Raw genomic sequence first — 15,185 nt, 5'->3', positions numbered from 1 at the left:
TTTAATTTAGCATGAATACACCAAAAATGCTACCTTAATAAATTAGGCAAGTTAAGCCCCTTTTCAGCTGTTTGCTTTTGTGGGTGGGGTTTTGTTTTTGTTTTACACTAACCAACAGCCCCGGCTGATAGAGCTAAAGTCTCTGGAGGACTGCTAGTTACTTATTTTTTTCCATTGTTGATGCTATGGAGCCAGTGTAAGTCTAGAAGAGAAACATTCCGTTTCACGTACAGGCCTTTTTTTGTTTGTTTGTTTTTAACAATAACAGTACATGAAAATATTTTCTAAATGAATCAATCTGCGGTGAAGTGCCTTGCTAACTCTATTTGGGGAGGAAGACAAGCCTGAGAGTTTTGCAAGTTTACTATTTCAGAAAAAAAACAAAAACAAGACCAGACTGAATTAGAATTACTAAATATCAAGACTCAAAACTTTCAGGGCAGCAAATATGACTACACAAAAGTATCCAACCTTTTGTTCAAAATATTACATTAGAAAGTGGAACCAGCCTTGCTACTGCAAAGAAAAAATAACCTTTCAAGTTGCTAAGGCAATTAGTGTACCTAAGCTTGAGTCTATTTTGGCTATAGCCAGTGCATATATGTTGGAATAAAACACTGCCACTGTCAAGGATCTTAGCTGACCTGCTCTTGTTAAAAGATATCAACTAGCAGCATCCTCAAGAAATCTGTAACAGCTGGGGAATATCAGACTGTTTCTCTCATGAACTCTTGGACAGTTCTTAAGTAATATACTGTAAAATACCCGAAAAACACAGGTGTAAGGCTGACCCACAAGTCTAGCCTGTTTGCTCTCAGAAAACCATATTGAGTGCACATAAAGTGAAATACAAATCTGATTTTGTGGTTAAGCAGATAATAACATCTGCTCTACAAGGAGTTATTTTAATAAAATTTGCATGAACGTGCCTTAGGTAGCTTTGAAGTTACCTTTTACCTGCAGTGTAGCAAAGATGTCACATTCAGTGAGAACTTCCTTTACCATCTGATGAAGTTAGCCTGGAAGGCAGCACAGGCTCCCAGCCCAGTTCAAGGCAGCAATGCTGGGGGGGACTGCACAGAGAGCTTGGGGTGATCAGCCTGTACCTCAGACTATAACCACAGCTCTAGGAAATAATGAAGCTACCAGCTCTGGGGCTTAAATCATCTTTCAGGAAATACTTCACCACGTGCAATTTGTAGTTGCCTGTGTAGGACTTTTTTTGTAGACAAGGCAGTGTTTTTATGTGCCACTACATCACATCCCATGGAAATGCCCTGCAAACATCTTTGTTAAGTGACACTGATGACAATTGTTCTTCTCTTGTTATGTGGATACACAGCACGCTCATAATGTGTGTTAAAATTTGAATTGACTGCTCACTTTAGTGAGAATGACACATTTATCACTAATGCCTCTTACAGATCACCCTTAATAAAGCAGAGATTTGTCTTAACTCCCTTTTACCAACAGTTTAAATGTAAAACTTGATTCCGCCTTCTTACCTAAGGTCTAGGCTTGTTATACTGAAAGATGACTGGATTACTAACCTGATATCCTTCTCTCATGTTTTCATTCACTCCTTACATTTAGGTATATCCTGTTAATCTAGAAACAAAAACATCAGCTCATCTCTCACCTTTGTGTAGTACTAGCAGTACTCCAAGAATGGAGCTCCCTGGGCTCTTTGGACAACTACTTGTGGAGATATAAAAGACATGCACTTGGGAAATAATAATCTCCAAACCTACAAACTAAAGAGAAGTTAAAAAAAACAACAGATGGGAGAGAAGACCAATTAATACACGTATTTGAGAGGAAGCAAGAAAAACTTCTAGCTCCTAGCCTAGAAAGCAAAAGGAGGGATTAAATTGCTGTCTGAATACATTAAGTTCTCAAAATAAGAACTTACCACTTTTTCTAAAAGAAATTGAGAAGTAGTCAGCCATAATATCAACTGCTGAACCTAATGGCTGCTTCTGCTGCTCTCCTACTGTTATTTTAGTCCATGAAATGGTGGAACAAGAAAGAAGAAAGGTGAGCTTACATCCAAAAAGGAAAACTAAACAAAGTGCCACATAAAACACGGGGGCTTTTTACCAGTCAGGTAACTGTTGAATGTCATTCTAACCAAGTTTTAGTCCAGTGGGTTCAGCCTTATGGATGCAGTGTAATAGAATCTCTTGTAACCTCACACACAAGAGCAACTCCACGAGCCACCCCTTCTCTAGCCTTGCTGTGACTCACTGTGCATCAGAGTGAAAATGCTGCTCAGTGGATTTGACATTCTCTGACTACACACACAAGGATTTAGATGCCAGAATGCATCTGCATGTCTCATAAAAAAAAGCCCTTAAGTATATGAAGGTCTGAATTCTCAATGCAATGTAGGTTTTCACCATCTTGCCTGAATTTTCACCACCACAAACAGTCATTTTTGCACCAAAACTTCTGGCTTGGCCACCAATATCAAGTTCTTCAGTTTCTAAGGGTTCTATATTTTGTTTTGCTTTTAAATATGCCAATTTTCACGTCATTGAGACTAAATTACTTCCGACTTACATCAGAACTAAAACAGAGACCTCAATGTTCCTAAGAGTCTTCAAATATCTAATGGATGATTACAGAGGATAATTAAAGAGAATCTCCTTTCCCTTGACTCAAAAATAAAAACACTGTTCTGCATCCCTATTGTTGCTTTTTCAAAGCAGGGTGATCGTTTCCGGAATTGTTTGGTGTAGATATTTTGCTTAAGCAGCAAACACTCCAGGCTACAACTGATGAGTGACCTTGAGACAGCTCTTAGAAGGCAGTTGCCATAGTAACACCACCACAAATGTGGTACATCCTCAGCTGACACCGCCAATCTGGTGCAACAGATCCATAATAAGTACATCTACTCCCTATCAGTGGCTCAGTGATAAAGGAGGAAGTTAATGGATTTTTTTTTTTTTTTTAGAATTATTTAAAAAAATCTTGTGCTGTGGTAGACACTGTGTATGATATCAAGTGACTGAGGCTATATATACACACGAGTCCACATAGTGTGAAATAAAGCACCCTAAAATAATGTACTACTGAAAGTTAGAGGTACTCAGTGTGTTGCTGCAGAGAAGAGTCCTCAGCCAAGGAAGTGAGCCTACTGAGGAAACCCTGCAACAGCACTTGAACTTATTTCCTTAGTTATCTTCTTCCAGATTCTCTAATACAGATGAAGGTTCTGGAACCCTGCTCTGTCAACCTTCATGCAAAATGCAAGCACAATGGATTATTTTTGCATGCCAGAATATTCCCAGTCTCGCATGTGCAACTTCATCACCTTGAAAGAACTTTCAAACCAACTTGGCACTGAGGAATAGTGTTGCCTTAAAGGGTTTCTCTCTACATAGTGTCCTACTAGTTCTTGTGAGCTCTGAAAGAGGATGAAAAAGGTGACTCATTATTGAAATGTCAATAAAAATGAAACAGAATTGAAGAGTGCTAGGGAACAGAAACATTAAGTAGAACTATTTCTGTTTAAAGACAAAAGATTAATGAACAGATTTATACAGTTCATTATAGCAACTAGCAGTCACATACTAAAGTTTACTTTGAAACTAAACTGCAGTTTCAAGACCCTCAAACTAGCAGAAAAGGCCAATCACATACATTTCACAGTTTGTTCATGTTCAAGAGATCCTATTATAGGTAAAACAGTTGTGGATTCGAATCAGAAACAAGTGCTAGGACTGTTCTGCCTCTGCTGAAGTCAGCTCACTTCAAGGGTTTGCCCTATCATAACAGAAAACATTTGTTCAACTTCCATACCAGTGAAACCTGTGTGTCAGCTAAGAATTAATTCCATTTACAAGTCATCCACTTAAAACAAGGTTTTTGGACACTCCAGTCTAAAGAGTCTGGTCCACAGTTAACTCAATCAAGTACCTGCCCTGCAAACTGACTGGGGAGCTCCTGCATCCATAACTGCAACATAAAGGGAGATGGAAAACACAAAAAAACTTCACAGACAATATTAAGCAGACAAACCAGCTCCCCCTCACCCCTAGAAATCAAATTATTTTTTGCAACTGCCTTATAGCACAATTATCAACAAATCCATTACTGTTATGTGTCACTCTTCCCACTTCCATCACCTGTGAAATTCCAGGTAAGATGGCTATATTCCAAACTGCCCTGTGTCCTATAAATCTGTGTTACTGGCACTCAGAGATTCTTTTTCTACAAGTGTTCATATAAACATAGAATATTTAGCAATACCTTCCCTACAATAAACAAACTACAATGATTTGTCTTCAGCTGTGCATGTAGTTGTTTATTTTGGCCGAGCTGCACAGGTTAATTTGGAAACTATCTAGACCTAGACATGAAAAGCACTCTCGGTGTAATAGTAAGACAATAGCTGTACACAAAATACATTCTGTACCGTCCTTCCCTCCCCTTTTGTTTTTCTCCATATAAAAAAAAAAAAATCTTTCCAGACAAAAAAGTTTAACCTTGATCTTGTGGAAGTGAAAACTAGAATTTAAGTAACACTAGAATATTAAGCCCTGAGTCTATCAGTGCTGGCAACTATGTCAATCTGCTCTGCAGGTTCAACACTTACCATAGCTATTAAAGATCTTGACTATTCTTAGTCCTCAACCTCAACCTAGAAACCAGGAAGTTTCTTACCACCACTGATCACAACACCATAGGAGAAAAGCAATAAGAACTTTTTCATAACAAAAGCCAATATATTTGTATTCTACAGTCCTGTTAAAAATCCTTCCCCCTAACCCCAACAGCATGGGATTGGTGATCTGAATCTTTACAGAAGTGATGCATTCAATAGATTGATTCTACTCCAAAATAAAATGATTGCAGTACTTATCCTTTTCAGCACGTTATTCTGCTTAGCAGTACATTTGTGCTACAGTAGGAAAAAAAAATACACATTAAATGTTTTCACGTTGCTCAACCTCAGTTTTCAGAACAGCACACAATATATCAACTCAATCCCTCCTGACTTCAGTAACATTATGTTTTTAATGCAGATACAAAAGGTAAGGGGCTACCAGTAACAACACATCAGGAGTATCTCATCCAACTCTTCCTCCTCCAGGTGGGTAGAGGGGGCTGAATTTGTCCAACCCCCAGGGACCATCTGAGCCTCTCTTCTGTAACACATTTGTTTCAAAAAGAGAATCTGACAGGAACTCCATCCAGTTCCATTTTGTTTCCACTCTGGCTGCTCCAGTCCCACCCCACCCATTTCCTTGCACTACTACTGCTGTTTGTGCAACCAGGAGCAAGCTGACAGCCAGGGGCTGTCTGGGGGGTGGAGTTTGATTTTGGGGTCCAGGTTTCATTGCTGGCAGGAGGGAGGCAATGGATGATTTTGCATTTAAACCTGTTTGCTGACTGCAGAGTGAGAGAGGGAACAGAAGGGAAGCACAACAGCTCTGACTTGGCTCGAGAACTGTGGGAGTGGACTGTGCTGCCTCAGACAGACAGCATTCCATGAAAATGCATTTAAAGGGTTCTGGATTCATATTTGCAGTTAATACCAGAAAGATGACGATTAGTTGTGATGTTGCTTGCTTTTTGCACAACACACTCCCTTAGCTCCTACCCCAGCATTCCAGAAAAATAAAAATCTCAACCCAATATATGAAGGATTCTTTAGGCCCTAACCCAAAACAGCCCAAGTTAATAATAAATATTTGTAGTGACAGAAAGACAGGACATGTTCCAAGTACAGAGTTCTTTAGATCTCTGAAAGGTCAGGGAGCTTTTTAGTAAACAAAAAGAACTTACACAGAAAAGAGCTTCAAGGTAGACAAATGAGGTTGAACCTGTAGACCATTCAGTTTGATTTTCACCATTGGATCTGAAGATACAATGATTTTTAAAATAACCATTACATAGGCTTTAAAGTTAACTGTTTTTACAAAAGAATACTATTAGAACAGGGTGTGTTTCCTAATGTCTTTCTTCCCTTACATATAAAGACACAACAATTAAAATTTCTAGTTTAGCAGCAAACAGTCTTTGTTGGAAAGGTTGGCCTGGAATTACTATCAGAAGGATGAAAATATGGATTGTCACCCAGGAGTGATCACATAGCAATAGGAACAGTTAACACAAACTGTAAACCAGGAAACTGGAGACAAGATGAATATAATCAATAGTTGATTTTCAGCAAGCATTTGCTCACCAAATAGCTCGAAGTCTCAGTCAGAACAGGACTTCTAACTGAAATTCCAGCAATATAAGCATGCCTGCATGTTATTAAAGGAAATAGTGGAAAATTTTGCAGGCTGACATCCAGAATGTCTGCGGTTCCTTTTCATATTTCTCTTCTTGCAAAGCAGTTATTAGACCAGAACCTAAAATCTTTTTTTTTTTCTTTTTCTTTTGTGAAGCCTGGAAATTTCCACTGCTTTTAAAAGATTTTTAAAAAGCTTTCTCAAATGTACTGCTCAAACAACCTTCTACTTCTGCCTAGACAGACTCCTTAGTTTAAGGCAAAAATTTCATTGATATAAAGCAGAACTAGGATGAGGGGGAAGGAAAAAACCTTTGCTCATGGACCAAAAGCATTGCTTGGCCAATCTGAAATATTATCATCCTGTGTGTTAATCTGGTAGAGGTCACTTGAGGTTCAGACAGATGGGCAAGAGAAGATGAAGCAGCTGAGGATAAAGCTACTTTGCTGCTGTTCATTTGAACAAAACTTACAGTGGATGACAATTCTGTTCCTCTCAAGTGACGGCTCTCCTCCCATTTCCTCAAATTTGCACTCCTTTTCCATGGCACTGAATCCCACTCCTCGTCCCTGTTACCTGCCTGTGGTCTCTAACCCAGCCAGTTCAAGCCTGGCAAGTTTGGCAGCACTGGATCTGTCCCTCTCCCAGCCTGACTGATGAGCCTCGAACACACAGCACCAAAGGATGAGGAGCTCCAACACAAACCTGACAAGTGTAACACAGGAGCCTTTGAAAGCTTCTTCACCCAGTGGAGGTGTTTTATTTGTTCAGTTTTCTGTGCACTGATCAGAAGAACTGCCTGCCTTTTATGGGGAGATCAAATGGGCATTCGAGGTTAACAGGAGGTGCTGGGTTTGTTCCATTTTATTCAAGTGAACAGTTTGCAGATAAAGTACTCCTGCTTTTGTTGCCTTTCTATGCTGAACCTGCCTATGAATCTGTGACTAGATAAATACTTGTAATTCTGATTAAGAGGAGTTTCTCTCAATTACTACCTAAGAATGTTAGCCCATGTGCTGAGGGCTGTCCACTGAGCCAGGAATCTCCACTCTGAACATCAAAAAGATAAAACCAAGAGAACAGAAAGTAAAACCAATAGAACACACAAGATAAAACCAGGAGCATAATACAACAAAAGATGCTGCTAAGCCTGCTTTAGTTCACTGCAGCAAAGATGAACAGAGCACAAAGGGAAGTGCAAAAAAAAAAAAAAAAGTCATAATTCCCTATTTCCATCTAACCTCTCTAGCCCAGCCTTTATGGGGATAGAAATAAGTTGTTATAGGAGAAGAGGTCTGAAAACTCTATCCAAGTCACTGGCAATGAAGAAGTTGCAAATTTTTGTTGCATGTCATCTCCTTAAGATGTAAGCTGCTAAGAATGGAAAACACTTTTAAAGTCATTGTTTAAGGGAAATTAATTTTTGAACGTTTACTACTACTTCTTCCATAAGCTTCAAAAAACCAATACAGCATTTCCACATCCTGACTGTATGCACACACACAGCTGTAACACTTCCCAGAGTAACAATTTCCTCAGATTGATGGTAACTAAGAAGTGATTTGAAAGACACATGAACAATCCTGGAAATCCTAAAAGTTGACCAGAAGCTGTTTGATGGAATTTGAACAAGTTGGTTCATAAGTGATTCTATAACTAAATATTTCATGCTGAATCAACACTGGAAATAGGATTTGACTTCATACCATTGTCTAGATGTAAATGACTCAGCTCATCAATATTTGAGCAATGGGAACTAAAAAACATTAAACCTATGCAGTCTAGAAAGGTTCCTTTCTAGACCCACAGCAATAAGTTTTTGTCTTTTAAGAACAACAATAAGATGTCTAAATGAAAATGAACTATTGTTTGTGCAAGTCAAGAAGGCACCTTAATTGTATACCAGAGATTTTTGTCCTCATGAGATTTTTCAAGTTACATTTCATGCATTTGGATAAAAAGTAAATAGTAAAATAGTTTCCTTCAAGCTTCCAAGGTAAGGCAGAAATAGCTGCTTAGTCTTATTATGCTACATTTCATATCTTGTTCTCTAGCTAGAGCTCAGAGTAGTTACAGGCCTGCTTAAGACTTGGAAAAACAAGAATTCAAAGGCTCTCAGATGAGTAAAATGGAAAAAAAAAAAAAACCCAAACACAAATCTCTGCTGTAAGCTTCCATTGCTTAGTCACTCTTTGGCATAGGGAAGTATCAGAAACACTCCAGCTATTCTTCACATTTCCTTCCAAGGGTATGCTCTTATTCTTTCATGTCTTTTTGTAAAAAGAAACAAGTCTCCAAAACAGCACATAAGAGAACTAGAACAATAATTTCACAGTGGCTGGTGCTGCGAGCCAGCTTTGCATCGTGCCTGTGGAACCAGTATGTATATTTATACTACTTTGTGCAGTTCAGAAAACCATGGCACAAGAAACAGTCTGCTGGATTTTACCATGCAGCCCATTGCAAACAGGTTTCAATATCGTACCATCTTGTACCCAGGGAAAGTTATCAGCAGGTTATATTCACAGGCAGGAATTCTCAAGTTTGTCACAACAGTTATGAAAGCTGAGATTTCTAGAAAAACAAGACTTTCAAAGAACCAAGGAGAGGGGTATGGGATGGGTTATCTTTTAAATCTTCACCAACTCTTCCTCAGGAGCTTGATGTGTCAGGACTTAGTATTACAGAAGCCTAAAAGGGACAGCAGGGTTTGTATTTTAATGCATTACCTGGAACTGTTGTGTTAATGTTATTGTACAGCCAACTTATTTCACATAAAAACTGCCAGTGTGAAGAAAAAAACACTAATAATCACTTGAAAGAGTTTCCCATTAAGCATTATGACAGATCCTTTCAATTAAAGCTCTTGCCCTTGTTCTTCATTAGGCAAAGACAACAAGCATTTGTTAGTGTTTAAATTGGGTATAAAAGCATACTATATGACCTGGAATACAGAGGTATTTTTCCTTTAAAATTCCAAACTACCTGGTAATGAGTATAGAGCAGGAAGGACATTTAGCACATCTCTCCTCCTACCTCCAAGAAAACCTCAGTTTAATGCAGCACCACATCATACCATCACAGCTCTGCCTGACTTGGTTCAGTGAGAGGAGGAGAGATGCTGCCCTGGACACAGCATGGTGACAGCTGAAGTCCTGTCCAGCCTGTGACCAACTACAAAGATAAATGGCTGTTCTAAGATCCTCCTAAAGAGTGCAATATGTGAATTAACAGTCTTGCTAGAGTTGCATCAGGAAGAGAGAGGCACTGCATTACAGTTCTGTTGAGCACATGACCCAGACAGACACTGGCATTTGGAAAGAAATGCTTAAAATTAAATTAATCAGGTAAGCTTCAATAAAGTCTTAAGACACTTGTTTTGAACACACACACACACACTGATCTGCTTTATTCTACACTGGTACACTGGAAGTGGCAGACAAACCCCACCTCTGCCAATTGTTTCCTTCAGCAAAGACAACTGGCAAATAGTCCCTGGACAACAGATTTTGGCTTGCTTTTTTCTAGCCTGGGTAGCTTCCCCAAGAATAATTTTAGTTTCCTTTCCCACATTCACTAACTGCTCTTTGGCACATATCTCTACCTATAGTAACACTCAGGTTGAAGACTCCATTAGAAAGGATTCCCATTAGAAACAATTTAAGAACTAACTGTATTTGCTGAAGGGGGCACCATCCATTCTTAATTCTTTTCTATTTGTAGTGTTGTTCAAAGACATGCTTGTGCTGCCTAATGATAAAATACTCCAGCAAGATTAATTATTACCATTTGTTTTCATTAAGGGAAAGCCACTGGATCCACAAAGGGTATCACATTCTATTCCACCTCACCTAAAAGTTAATGGGGAAAAACACATGAAGCCCTTTGGAGATTCAAAGGGCAAGTTTCATCCACACATTAAATAGCTTTATTTAATGGTATCCTGACCAGGGAGATAAGAGGCAATGTTGCCTTTTCCTTTTGCTCTATTCCCATTGCCAAGGGAAGAAAAAAAACCCATAGAACCACACCAAAACCCAAAGTGTTAGGCTACAACACAACTACCCAAGAGAAACACATAATATTGATGGCATTTTTTGTCTTTAGAACAGCAGAAAAAGTTCTCACTTCCACGCAGCAGATAAGAGGAGAAATCATCATAACTCACCAGACACATGCAGAATATTCCACACATGCAAACCTGCCTTGAAAATACACTCCTAAAAGGCCTCCTGGGTGTACCTGTGATACTGAATTATTTTATTCCATGGCTCTGACACATCTCAACATGCACAGAAACAGAGGAGCCAGTAAAGGGTTCAGTCTTTGTGACAGAATGTCCCAGGCTGGGTTAGCCAAGGCTGCTGCAGGTGCTGCTCATTTTGGCCAGGAGTCCAGCACTTTGATTGTTCTGCAGCCTCTCCCTTCTCCCTCACCCCCCACCTTCAGGTGCACCTGGTAAGTCAGGGCAAAACTGCTCTCTAGTTTGGCCACATGTGCAACAACCTGATGAAAAACTGTTTGCCCCTGACCTAACAATTACAGTGTTTTCTGGAGAACTTTTACAGTGGTTTTAGATTTCTAGAACAATCTCATCCATTAAATGCACCTGTGATAGTTTTAGACTTCAAGTCAAGACACTACCCATGTTCTAATCATCAAAAATGAGTTTAACCTGATGGAAAACAACCCTTTAAAACCAAGTTTCCAACAGGGCAATGACCCATAATCTAACAAAGAATGCTTGACCTGAACAGGCTCACATTTAAGGATAAAAGTGACAAAGGTGGGGCACGTGGGTGTACCACCAAAAGCAAAGCAAAGTAAAAAAAAAAGAAAAAAAAAAGCCCCACCACCAACCAAACAAAAAACCAAGCAGCAACCCTCCCCACACATACAGCAGACAAAGTCAGGGAATACTCAAAGTAGACAGAATACTGTCTACTCAAAGGTAGACAGGCACCTGCAGATCTGACCTTATCACCTCCAGGGTTCTAGTGTTGCAAAAGCAGTCACAACCTCAGAAGTAGATGACTTTTACCATGTCCCAAGGTAACAGTAACAAACCTGACTTTCCAGCATATAAGCAAAATGAGCAGTAAAACCAATGGTGGCCCCTTTACCTTCTTCCTCTCCTGTCTCTTAAGCAACCACCCTTTCCTTGCCTGTTCACAATGTCAGAAACAGGGCTGACTCTGGACAACATAAAAGAAAAATGTGTATCTACATCTAAACCCACAAAACCTCACCACCAATAATGCCACACACTGCACACAAAAGACTAAGAATCCCTCATTGCATTAAGTTGGAAGGCAAGGTAATTTTGTTCCACTTTACGAAAAAATCATTTTATTGATAACTGTCAATTAAAAAAGTCACCAATTAAATTATTAGGGTCCATCTCAAGTATACCTCCCATTTATGTGGGGTAAAAATCAACTTGATGTACCTTCTTCCAACTAAATGTAGCATACAAAGATGAGAGTGAGTGGAAACATATTTCATAGCAGACTTAAATCAGCAGCAGGTAAATTCTTTCCCAACTGCCTCTTCCCTAATACACTGCATTTAGAGACATCAATAGGTCTAGCTGGGGAGGAGGGGGGGTAAAACAAACACACACCCCCCACAGGCATGCTGCCCCAGGATTCACATTCCATATTTTTCACTACCCTCTCATACCCCTGGCATAAAGAATACTATTCCTGCCCTCCCTCACTCCTCCATTTCTTTAATTATAATAACAAGTCAGGGGAATATTTCAGATATTTCTAAATACTCAAAAAGCTTCTGTGCACATAAAATGCAGAATATCCTGTGTCACACAGTCATTCAAGATCACCTCTTCGAGGGAGGCTCATTTAAATGCAGAGTTGAAGCAACCTCCAGCGTCAGACTGGAGTGTCCAATATCATTTTACATGCTACCAGTGGCTTAATTTTGCAGACAAACATAATCAAGACACCTTTTCTTTCTCAGAGTTCTTGAAAAATAAAACCACACACCTCTTTTTCTATGCAGCTGTAACAGAGATTAATCTTGAAGGTTTTGACTGTGATTTCTTGTCCATTATTAATAAAAAACGATCAAAAGATAAGGCTCCATTGTAAAACAGATTTGCTTCTCCTTCCTACTCTGCATTTTGTCTCAGTGATACTATGGAAAAAAAATTGATAACTAGACAATGCAAATTTCCCAGTTAATAAATCCAAAGCCAGGATGAACAAGGGCTACAAAGGAAGAGTCAAAAGAAACCCAAAGCCACTAACAAGCCCAAAACTCACATGCCAAATGAAATCAGTCTGGAAACAGCACACTGGAATTAGGAAAGGTACTTAAAGTGAGGCTGAATACTGGGCTTCTTCTGTCTGCTATCACTTCCCCTATCCCCCAGCCTTCACATCACAGCAGCAAATCCATCAAATCCACTGGTATTAGTTAAAAAACCAAAATACAGTAGTAGTAACAGAGTTGAAAGAAATTCTGAACATCAGTTAGTTGAACAACCCATACAGTAAATACAATTACTGTATGTTATAATGCACAACCCAGTTTTAAAAAAAAAAAAAGGTAACAAAACCACAGCAAACAAACAAAAAAAAAGCCTCAAACCAAAAGAACACGAATTTTTTTTCTGTTTCCTCTAAACCCAAGTCTTTATGCTTGGGCTTTCACTCAGACTGTATTTGTTTCTATGAAGCTATCTCGTGTTTATACTTAGAACACACAACTTTGTCTCGTGTAGCAGCACATTGTAAAGTTGGAAATATTTTATGAGAAAATACTCATTTTTACAACAGTGATGACAAAATTTTAAGCTTACTGTAAGTGTCCATTTTAACTATGTTATAGATACCATACAGCTAGACATTACCAACCCTCACACTTCCAGATTTGCTGTAGTTTTGTCCTGTTATTCCAGATAAGAATCCAACACAGTATTTTCTATTAACTTTTATCTAAAAGAGGAAGGAGATGCTGTCTGAATATGAGCTGGCAAACTGAGAAGCTTCTCTTTCAAAAGCAAAGTTGGCTGTGCTTAAGGGTAGGAGCAGAAACCACAAACAGAACCAACTTTAGAACCAAAGAATTAAGTCAACCTCAGACAACCAGTCTGGGAATTAAGTCAACCTCAGACAACATCCCCACTCGTATTCACCTCATTTATGTTCCAGAGTCACTAAAACCTACAATGGTATGTGAGCGCGGGGGAGGGGAAAAAAAGAGAAAAATCTTATCTCCATCCCTCAATAACACAGTTTCGTTAGAGCTGCGAGGCAGAAATGGGTAAGAGCCATGGAAATCAACCTTTCATTTGCAGTATTCCTCGTCTCTTCCCTTATGACCAGAGATAAGGAGACAAAAGAAGTCACCTCTGAAACTCACCGAGGCTACGGGATGACCCGAGGGAGATAACAAGGTCTCGGCATCAGATAAACCCCGATGGATGGCGGAGGGGCCATTCCAGCCCGAGCGCTTCACCCACACATCCCTGTGCTCGGGCTGGGAAACCGCGGGCGAGACGATTCCAAAGACAAACCCACAGCGACCTCCAGTCTCCCAGTGCCACCAGAGGAACCTCCACCCAAAATCACCGGGCTCAGACCCGCATCACACGGCGGCACGGGGAGCCCTCACCCCACAGCCCCGTCCCCCGACGCCGCCCCGGCAATGCCCCTTCCCAACTCAGCCGGCGCCAAAGTTACAATGAACGAGGTACAGGCGGCCACGCACCGCCCGGGGAACCCCCTCCTCCCCAGCGCTGGGAACACACCTCACACACAGCCCATCTACGCTCTGCTCCCCTCGGGGAGCCACGTCCGTATGGAGGAGGGGGGCGAGAGGCAGCAAAGAGCCGCCCCCGAGGGCGAGCCCCGAGCCGCTCCCTTCCCCGGCCAGCGGGCAGCGCTCCCTCCGCCATCCCGCTGCCACCCCGGCGCCAGGAGCGGGGGGAACACGAACGAGAACCCTCCTCCCTCCACTCGTTACTCCCTCCCCGCCTCCCTCCAAGCCCCGCTCACCTGGGAAAGGAGCCAAAGCCCGGCTCCCTCTCGCCGTCCCCACCACCTTCAGCCCCGCGCCGCCATTTTCCTTCGCTGCCTGGATTTAAATCGGGCCCCGAGCGGAGGCACCGGCGGCGCGAGGCGGGGCAGGCCCCACCTCCCTCCGCGCGCGGGGCACCACGGGATTTGTAGTCCTCCGGGCCGCCTCCGCGCGCGGGGCATCACGGGATTTGTAGTCCTCCGGGCCGCCTCCGCGCGCGGGGCATCACGGGATTTGTAGTCCCGGGGGCCGCCACCGCCTCCCCGGGGGCGTCTGTGGAACAAGGTTCGGTTTGACTCATCCTGTGCCTCGCTTGGGGCCAAGGGAAAAGGGGGCGTGGGAGGGTGATGTCATTTGGGACACGCCGATGTCACCGGGTGAGCGGTGACGCGGTGCAGGAACGGGTGAGTGGGGGGATGGAGGGAGGGTCGTGGGGCGTCCTCCCCCCCCCAAAAGAGAAAGGTTACAGCCCCAAAAATTCATGGGAGGGCGCGCAAAACAATATTAAAGACTGTAAAGCTTCTCGTCTTTGTATGTATTGAAAATGAATGTTAATTAACGTATAAATTAATTTCAAAATGCAACCCGGTATCCTTTGTATTACGTACATTACGTATCATACACACATCTTAGATCATAAGAAATCTCTACTGTGTATCTCTAGGGTTTGAAAATACAAACTGCAGCTTTGTACGTATAAATTCAATGATAAAGGGCTGGCAAACGTGAGGGCAGGTGACAGATGTGAAGGGAACAGCAGCGGAGAGTCATCGGTGTTCCGGTGCCGCCGCCCGGCGGTGAGCGCGGGAACTGCGCGTGCGCGGGCACAGAGCGGTGCTGCGGACGGGACAGCCGCGCATGCGCGCGGCCAGAAAAAAATGGAGCAGTGGAGCA

The 15,185-nt window shown here is 41.5% G+C and overlaps 1 long non-coding RNA gene across 1 annotated transcript in view; it reads right to left on the bottom strand.

Annotated features, from left to right (window-relative positions):
• LOC120323449 overlaps positions 1-14,356 on the bottom strand; it is a 45,276-nt gene extending 30,920 nt beyond the window's left edge. Inside the window, exon 1 of the long non-coding RNA XR_005563896.1 lies at positions 14,270-14,356. This is a non-coding gene — a long non-coding RNA (uncharacterized LOC120323449). The remainder of the gene's footprint in view (positions 1-14,269) is intronic.
• Positions 14,357-15,185: the final 829 nt, after the last annotated feature.

Source organism: Pipra filicauda, unplaced genomic scaffold (assembly GCF_003945595.2).
Source record: "Pipra filicauda isolate LSUMZ 115617 unplaced genomic scaffold, ASM394559v2 scaffold265_size1292809_pilon, whole genome shotgun sequence".
In the NCBI taxonomy this organism is placed as follows: Eukaryota; Metazoa; Chordata; class Aves; order Passeriformes; family Pipridae; genus Pipra; species Pipra filicauda.
Note: the sequence above shows the minus strand (reverse complement) of the source record. Positions and strands in the feature narration are given on the sequence as shown.